The sequence below is a fragment of the Ctenocephalides felis genome, unplaced genomic scaffold (genome assembly GCF_003426905.1).
Source record: "Ctenocephalides felis isolate EL2017-DRISC unplaced genomic scaffold, ASM342690v1 CF-g0.4_SCAFFOLD_00095, whole genome shotgun sequence".
NCBI lineage: Eukaryota > Metazoa > Arthropoda > Insecta > Siphonaptera > Pulicidae > Ctenocephalides > Ctenocephalides felis.
The window spans coordinates 12,635-22,605 of NW_020536249.1; the positions used below are offsets into that span (position 1 = coordinate 12,635).

At 35.0% G+C, this 9,971-nt stretch overlaps 2 non-coding genes and 1 pseudogene across 2 annotated transcripts; all 3 read right to left on the minus strand.

Moving 5' to 3' along the window:
- Positions 1-894: 894 nt before the first annotated feature.
- On the minus strand, positions 895-1,094 carry LOC113372879. The gene has a single exon (XR_003366814.1). It is a non-coding gene; the product is annotated as a U2 spliceosomal RNA (small nuclear RNA).
- A 4,938-nt stretch (positions 1,095-6,032) lies between these two features.
- Positions 6,033-6,153, minus strand: LOC113372683 (annotated as a pseudogene).
- Positions 6,154-9,475: 3,322 nt separating this feature from the next.
- Positions 9,476-9,675, minus strand: LOC113372952. Its single transcript, XR_003366824.1, has one exon. It is a non-coding gene; the product is annotated as a U2 spliceosomal RNA (small nuclear RNA).
- Positions 9,676-9,971: the final 296 nt, after the last annotated feature.

Consider the following 9,971-nt stretch of genomic DNA (forward strand, 5'->3'; position numbering starts at 1 on the left):
ATTAATTTCTTTATCGATAGATGTGTGTTCATACTTATATATATTAAACTCATTTTTGTCATATTTATATAAAGTATTTTCTGACACTTGCAAAATTTTTCAAAAAAATATGTTATTAGGAGAACAGACGCTCATATTCATATTAATTTCTTTATCGATAGATGTGTGTTCATACTTATATATATTAAACTCATTTTATCGTCATATTTATATAAAGTATTTTCTGACACTTGCAAAATTTTTCAAAAAAATATGTTATTAGGAGAACAGACGCTCATATTCATATTAATTTCTTTATCGATAGATGTGTGTTCATACTTATATATATTAAACTCATTTTTTGTCATATTTATATGAAGTATTTTCTGACACTTGCAAAATTTTTCAAAAAAATATGTTATTAGGAGAACAGACGCTCATATTCATATTAATTTCTTTATCGATAGATGTGTGTTCATACTTATATATATTAAACTCATTTTATCGTCATATTTATATAAAGTATTTTCTGACACTTGCAAAATTTTTCAAAAAAATATGTTATTGGGAGAACAGACGCTCATATTCATATTAATTTCTTTATCGATAGATGTGTGTTCATACTTATATATATTAAACTCATTTTTTGTCATATTTATATGAAGTATTTTCTGACACTTGCAAAATTTTTCAATCCTATTATCGTTATATATAATCTTTTGTTAGATTTGTATAGCTTTATATATTTTTTTATTTTATTATTAATTCTATAGTTTTTATATAATTAATTTATATAGTTAATTTGAAATCAATTATCGATATTACATATCAATATATTTATATATATTTATATATATATATATATATTTAATATGCAATATATGCACATTTTTAAATTTATTATTATATGATGGTTTTTTATGGGCCGATCCCGGCGGTACTGCAATACCGGGCCAACCCGCGGCGGAAGCGGAGCAAGCCCCTGACATTCCGCCAATTTCCAAAAATCAGTTTAATATACTGGATCTGCTATGCAGATACTATCAGATATTAAGCTGATAAGAACAGATTTTGTAGTTTTTTAGTGAATACTTTAGTCTTAACCATAAAGAATTTCACCTCTAAACGCTTTATTGTCCGTTGCATAATCATGAACATTACCACTCAATTTCTGAGTGACTTTGAACATGGGCAACGCGTATTTAAGCTGAAATATGAGAAAAATATAGTAAACGTAGATCATGAAACCGCCAGCGACGCGATCCGAGTCCATGCCATGTCTGGAATGGAAGGTAAAAAATTAGATATGTTCAGTTGAAATAACTGGAACATTTAGGTTATTTATACATATTTCAGTACTGGTTGCATAATTTCATGCGCAAGCCATTATTCATAGCAACATGCAACTTCAATTATTTCTAGAGGTTAATATTCGATACTTAAGCACCAACACCAATAATATATAAGAGGTTAAGATTAATATTAGTATACATGCCAATTAATACATATTAAGGTTAGATAAGTGAAAGTTATCGTGCAACTTAATATTATGTTGTTAGAATAGCATGCAAAATAATTAGTTATTATCTAGTAATTGTAATCAGTAAACTACTTAAGCTTAGGGTTAGTATACATATAGATCTAAAGGATTAAGGTTAGTTTAAGAGTTATCATTCAACTTAATAAGTTTATAACATGCAAAGTTAGTACTTATTAGTAATAGTAAACTAAGTGAGCTTAAGTTAGTATACATGCAAGTTATGAAATGCAAGTTAATATAATTAGTAACATGCCAATTATATCAATGATTTTATTAAGTGGTGCTATTTTAATAGCTGTTATTCCTGTGGAGGGCGGACATAAATATTTAGCTTGTGTACTGTCTGTGGCCCGTTATGTGTTCGATGTAAATATCTCGGGACCATCTGATCGTGTCGCTAACCATTAGCTTTTTCATTAGTACACAGTATTTCTTCCCTATTCCTAGTGATATCAATGTTCCCACATTCTCTGGGGAGTATCCTCCGAGGGACCCAAGCACGAAAGCATTCAGTTCCGTTTTATATTCTTTCTTTTTGAAGTATTCTGCCAGTGCTGAGTATTTTCGGATTTTCTCAGCTCGTGCCTTCTCAAATGCTGCCTTCTTATTTTCGAAGGCCACCGTGACGTCGACGATTTTGACTTCTTTTTTGCCTTCGTCAACTATCACAATATCAGGCCTTTCGAGTCCAGAGTATCCAGGTATCTGCTGGTTTTGGTATATAATACCATCGTCGGGCTTCTTGGCAGCTTTAACGAGCCGGTTCACAATCGCATCATGCCGCTTCGTCATTGTAGTGAAGTGGGGGCGGCAGTGATTTAGTACATGAGGTAAGGTCTCGTTGGAATCTCCGCATCTGCGACACTTTTTATCGCCTTGCCCATGTCTTCTGCAACCATTGAGGGGCACGACATTCAGCCTCGCTCTGTGTACGAACCTCCACTCTGCAAATCGCGTAAACTTTCCATCCCGCATGAAGTGGTTCGATGAGTTATACGCTGAAATAATATCAAATGCTTTCCCTTGGTCGGGCTTAGCCAGTAGCTGCTTCAGGTAGAATTTTCTCGCCGCAGTTCTGAGTTTCATTTCGGCATTCTTTCTTTCAACCTTCTCATCGTCCACATACAGTGCTTCGAGTTCTAGCCGGACATTTATTTTCATTTTTAGTCGGCGTACAGCCGCCCTTACTCTTGACCACACAGACGTGATATCGTTCGCCGGTTTGCCTAGTACGCCTTCAAATGAGGAATTTAAGTATTCCGTCATCAGTTGTGTTGTCGGTTCTGTTCCGGTTCTTTTTCGTACAACTTCTTTCAGTGCGTCCAAGCTTGACTTTGCTAGTGCTTCATCCCTCGATGTCATAATTCTTGTGGCGTGGACTATCTGTGCAATGTCGGCAAGCACGCTTGTGGGCAACATGTTAAAGCCTCCTTCCTTGTACGGAATGTACAGTATCTCCGCACTTGCTCTCTGAGGGAGATTAGCCCATTTTTTGGCGCATTTCTTGACTTTTTTATCATAGCTATTTAGCGCTTTCTTTGCCACACTTCCGTTGCGCAGGTGGAATTCAATCTGCGGCACGATAAAGGTATTAACTGCGTCAAATTTTTGCCATGGTGCTAATGGTGCCTTGTCGATTCTGTCCAAATGTTTCATCATATTTTCAATGACATCTTCCGCCGATCTAAATGTCTGGAATCCCGTGGGGACGCCCAAATATTCGTAGCTTTCTTCGCTGGTCAGGGATTTTAATTCATTGCTGCCTAACCGAAACTTGGTAGGCGAGGCCGCGTGATTTTTGCCATCCACATGTAGAGTGGCGCACTTATTTGGATTGAATTTTAGTCCTGCCCAATCTGAAATTTCCAGCGTTAGATCTAACAGCTTTTGTAGGCCGCTTTCTGATGTTGCCACTAGAACTATGTCATCGGCGTATGCCAAAACATTTACTTTCTGGCTTCCCACTTTATATGTTTCCTCTGATTCCTTTAGTGTGCGAAGTAATGGTTCCAGTGCCAGGTTGAAAATAATTGGAGATAGCGGGCATCCTTGTTTCACTCCTGCTCGTATCGGTATCTCCTCAGTCATGCCATTGCTAGATTTGATCTTGGTAGTACATTCTTGATATACCCGTTTGATAATAGCAATGGATTCTGTTCCGAGACCCGTCCATTGCAAAGCTTTGAACAGAGTCGAGTGTGGCACAGATCCGAATGCATTTCTGAGATCCAGCCACGCCACGCATGCTTCTGTTTTCCTTCGACGGGCATCCTGTACAATAGTTTGTAGAAGAAAATTATGCTCGCTGCATCCTTCGAATGGCATAAATCCTTTCTGGGAAGGCGATATGCGATTGTTTTCGATGGCCCATTGCGCCAATCTACCTGCGATCGTTGACGCATATAGTTTCCCAAGTGTATTGGAGAGCGCAATCGGCCTCCAATTTGATATGTCCATTGGGTCGCCTTTCTTTGGTATTAATACCGTCTCTGACTGGTTCCAATTCCGGGGAGTGTAGTCTAATCTTCGTGCTGTGTTGAACACGGCAGCAGCAATATAACTTCCCGGGTCTATCTTTTTCCACACGTTGTACCGGATGCCGTCAGGACCTGGCGCGGTATCCTTGCACCTGTTCAGTCTTTTCCATATCTCATCCGGCGTGAATCTGGAAATCAGCGGGTTATCACATGTAGCGGCTTCTAGTGTTGGAACCACCTCTGGAATGTCAGTAGTTACGTGTCCCGTTTCTCCGTACGTAGCCAGAAAATGTTGAAACAGTTGTTCAGTATTTATTACGCAGCGGCCATTGGAATTCTCTTCTGTCACTTGTCTGTAGGCTCGTTTCCTATTCCGGCGGTACAATTTTTGTAATCTGGCTGCTACCGCCGGATCGAACTCGTTGGTCCTATTTCTGCGACGCCTTTCATATTGACTCCGCGGTCTTGGTTGTTCTAAAATTGCCGGCTGTTCATCGTTCTTAGAGGTCAGTCTGGTGTATAAGGCGTCTAACAGAGACTCAAATTGCTCTGGGTCGTTTACTTTGTTAAGTGCAGCTGCCATCTCCACCTGTAATATGGTTAAAGGTCTTTCCTCTTGCCTTTCTTCAGCAAACTCTACACTATTCAGACTAGCTCCTGCCGGTATTCCTTCTGGAATTGTGGGCAGGACATTTGTTGGTCGTGAAGCTGATGTGTCATTATTCGTTATCTCGCTATCGCTTGAATTGGAACGCGTTCGCCGAACGCGTTGAGCGACATAGGACGCGGCGTCGTTTTCTACAATTCCTTCCGTCTCGTTTCGGCATGTATTGTTTCTTGACACATGCCTTGTTGCTTGCTTCAACGTGTAAAATTCTTCCTTACAGCATCGGCAACGGAATTTTAAGGATGCATTTCTGTTATGCGTATTTCTGTGGTGCCTAAGTAGCCCATTATGGCTACTGAAATGTTTTGGTGCTCCTTGGCACGCCTCGCAATGAAATCTTACTGTCAGGGGAACGTCTATGAACACTAAATTGTTCCTATTCTCGACCTCTACTGGGATTGCGGAGCTTGTTTCCGACTCCATGGCTAGAATACAGTTGGTTAGTAATCTTAAACCTAGAGGGCTTTGCTACTGGCTACTGAAGTGCTAACTTGTCCGATCGCTAGGTGAGCGTACGCAAATCTGCGTAGCGATGCGGGGAGTCAATCGTACAAACGAGATCACCCACACGTCATCGGTTATGTATGGACACTAAAACAGTATTCCTTTAGATCAAGGGGGCGCACCTGAAGAACTCCGAACAACCCTTAATATAAGGGAGCGCACAGGAAGTTTCAGGAGTCTTCAGTGTTCGACTACGAATCAATCAAGGGGGCCTTCTTCAAGACTCTTATAGAAATCGTCTATATAGGGGATTCAATCACTCAAGTGTGAGATCGCCCTATGACAGATTTCGCCCCGAACTAATTTGCGTAGTTCGAATTTCCTTGGTCCAAGGGGGCGCGCAGTGGGTGCTCCGGGGGTCCTCAATTCGCAACACGAGGATCAACCAAATCAAAAGATTTGGGATCGCTCATGCGAAGAGTGCCACGTCCGAGACAACCGTGCCACAACTCAGCCCAGATAGGTTATTGAGGGGGCCCCCCGTCGCATAGGGCTCCGGGGATCACCGCACTAATAAGCGCAGGATCACCCTACCTTTTGCAAGGGGGCACACACCTCGTGCCTATACCGCTGGGACGGAAATGCCAAGGCAAAACCGTACAAGCCACCAAGTCTAACACTCAATTCGTAGAATCAAGGGGGCGCCGCTCTGAAAAGAGCAGTCACTCCCAGACTCCACGAAGAGTCTCGACAGGGGGGCCCCCACCTAATCCTACCACTAACCTGTACCTTAGTCCCGCTCCGCTCCAGTCCTTGTCCCGCATCAGTCCCGCTCCAGTCTCGCTCCAGTCCTCGTCCCGCTCTGGTCCTGTTTCGCTCGGTCTCACCTAGGGCTCCGGGGGGCTCCGCTTCCGACGACCTCGGCACAAAATGACCAAAAAACAAAATATAGCCTTTTTCTTATTTCCTAATCAGAGAAGCCGTCTAATTAAGCTGATAAGAACAGATACTACACTTTGATCTTAGCCATTCGGCCGAGAAGCGATAAATTTGCGGACAAATACTATTTTTTAAATTCTACAATATAAACAAAATATTCCCAACTATTTCAACGATTCATTTTTCATCTATTTTTATCAACTCTCGCGTCCATTCCCTAACTATTCTTCACCCCCCAAAGTTCTATGAGCGAATGTTCTAATATGGCTGTTAACTCTACTGTCGTTATAAGCCTTTTCTCACATTTGTAAAATTTTACAAAAATATATAAAGTATTTTCTGACACTTGCAAAATTTTTCAAAAAAATATGTTATTAGGAGAACAGACGGTCATATTCATATTAATTTCTTTATCGATAGATGTGTGTTCATACTTATATATATTAAACTCATTTTATCGTCATATTTATATAAAGTATTTTCTGACACTTGCAAAATTTTTCAAAAAAATATGTTATTAGGAGAACAGACGCTCATATTCATATTAATTTCTTTATCGATAGATGTGTGTTCATACTTATATATATTAAACTCATTTTATTGTCATATTTATATAAAGTATTTTCTGACACTTGCAAAATTTTTCAAAAAAATATGTTATTAGGAGAACAGACGCTCATATTCATATTAATTTCTTTATCGATAGATGTGTGTTCATACTTATATATATTAAACTCATTTTATCGTCATATTTATATAAAGTATTTTCTGACACTTGCAAAATTTTTCAAAAAAATATGTTATTAGGAGAACAGACGCTCATATTCATATTAATTTCTTTATCGATAGATGTGTGTTCATACTTATATATATTAAACTCATTTTTTGTCATATTTATATGAAGTATTTTCTGACACTTGCAAAATTTTTCAAAAAAATATGTTATTAGGAGAACAGACGCTCATATTCATATTAATTTCTTTATCGATAGATGTGTGTTCATACTTATATATATTAAACTCATTTTATCGTCATATTTATATAAGTATTTTCTGACACTTGCAAAATTTTCAAAAAAATATGTTATTAGGAGAACAGACGCTCATATTCATATTAATTTCTTTATCGATAGATGTGTGTTCATACTTATATATATTAAACTCATTTTTTGTCATATTTATATGAAGTATTTTCTGACACTTGCAAAATTTTTCAAAAAAATATGTTATTAGGAGAACAGACGCTCATATTCATATTAATTTCTTTATCGATAGATGTGTGTTCATACTTATATATATAAACTCATTTTATCGTCATATTTATATAAAGTATTTTCTGACACTTGCAAAATTTTTCAAAAAAATATGTTATTAGGAGAACAGACGCTCATATTCATATTAATTTCTTTATCGATAGATGTGTGTTCATACTTATATATATTAAACTCATTTTTTGTCATATTTATATGAAGTATTTTCTGACACTTGCAAAATTTTTCAAAAAAATATGTTATTAGGAGAACAGACGGTCATATTCATATTAATTTCTTTATCGATAGATGTGTGTTCATACTTATATATATTAAACTCATTTTATCGTCATATTTATATAAAGTATTTTCTGACACTTGCAAAATTTTTCAAAAAAATATGTTATTAGGAGAACAGACGCTCATATTCATATTAATTTCTTTATCGATAGATGTGTGTTCATACTTATATATATTAAACTCATTTTTTGTCATATTTATATGAAGTATTTTCTGACACTTGCAAAATTTTTCAAAAAAATATGTTATTAGGAGAACAGACGCTCATATTCATATTAATTTCTTTATCGATAGATGTGTGTTCATACTTATATATATTAAACTCATTTTATCGTCATATTTATATAAAGTATTTTCTGACACTTGCAAAATTTTTCAAAAAAATATGTTATTAGGAGAACAGACGCTCATATTCATATTAATTTCTTTATCGATAGATGTGTGTTCATACTTATATATATTAAACTCATTTTTTGTCATATTTATATGAAGTATTTTCTGACACTTGCAAAATTTTTCAAAAAAATATGTTATTAGGAGAACAGACGCTCATATTCATATTAATTTCTTTATCGATAGATGTGTGTTCATACTTATATATATTAAACTCATTTATCGTCATATTTATATAAAGTATTTTCTGACACTTGCAAAATTTTTCAAAAAAATATGTTATTAGGAGAACAGACGCTCATATTCATATTAATTTCTTTATCGATAGATGTGTGTTCATACTTATATATATTAAACTCATTTTATTGTCATATTTATATAAAGTATTTTCTGACACTTGCAAAATTTTTCAAAAAAATATGTTATTAGGAGAACAGACGCTCATATTCATATTAATTTCTTTATCGATAGATGTGTGTTCATACTTATATATATTAAACTCATTTTTGTCATATTTATATGAAGTATTTTCTGACACTTGCAAAATTTTTCAAAAAAATATGTTATTAGGAGAACAGACGCTCATATTCATATTAATTTCTTTATCGATAGATGTGTGTTCATACTTATATATATAAACTCATTTTTTGTCATATTTATATGAAGTATTTTCTGACACTTGCAAAATTTTTCAAAAAATATGTTATTAGGAGAACAGACGCTCATATTCATATTAATTTCTTTATCGATAGATGTGTGTTCATACTTATATATATTAAACTCATTTTTTGTCATATTTATATAAGTATTTTCTGACACTTGCAAAATTTTTCAAAAAAATATGTTATTAGGAGAACAGACGCTCATATTCATATTAATTTCTTTATCGATAGATGTGTGTTCATACTTATATATATTAAACTCATTTTATCGTCATATTTATATAAAGTATTTTCTGACACTTGCAAAATTTTTCAAAAAAATATGTTATTAGGAGAACAGACGCTCATATTCATATTAATTTCTTTATCGATAGATGTGTGTTCATACTTATATATATTAAACTCATTTTATCGTCATATTTATATAAAGTATTTTCTGACACTTGCAAAATTTTTCAAAAAAATATGTTATTGGGAGAACAGACGCTCATATTCATATTAATTTCTTTATCGATAGATGTGTGTTCATACTTATATATATTAAACTCATTTTTTGTCATATTTATATGAAGTATTTTCTGACACTTGCAAAATTTTTCAATCCTATTATCGTTATATATAATCTTTTGTTAGATTTGTATAGCTTTATATATTTTTTTATTTTATTATTAATTCTATAGTTTTTATATAATTAATTTATATAGTTAATTTGAAATCAATTATCGATATTACATATCAATATATTTATATATATTTATATATATATATATATTATATTTAATATGCAATATATGCACATTTTTAAATTTATTATTATATGATGGTTTTTTATGGGCCGATCCCGGCGGTACTGCAATACCGGGCCAACCCGCGGCGGAAGCGGAGCAAGCCCCTGACATTCCGCCAATTTCCAAAAATCAGTTTAATATACTGGATCTGCTATGCAGATACTATCAGATATTAAGCTGATAAGAACAGATTTTGTAGTTTTTTAGTGAATACTTTAGTCTTAACCATAAAGAATTTCACCTCTAAACGCTTTATTGTCCGTTGCATAATCATGAACATTACCACTCAATTTCTGAGTGACTTTGAACATGGGCAACGCGTATTTAAGCTGAAATATGAGAAAAATATAGTAAACGTAGATCATGAAACCGCCAGCGACGCGATCCGAGTCCATGCCATGTCTGGAATGGAAGGTAAAAAATTAGATATGTTCAGTTGAAATAACTGGAACATTTAGGTTATTTATACATATTTCAGTACTGGTTGCATAATTTCATGCGCAAGCCATTATTCATAGCAACATGCAACTTCA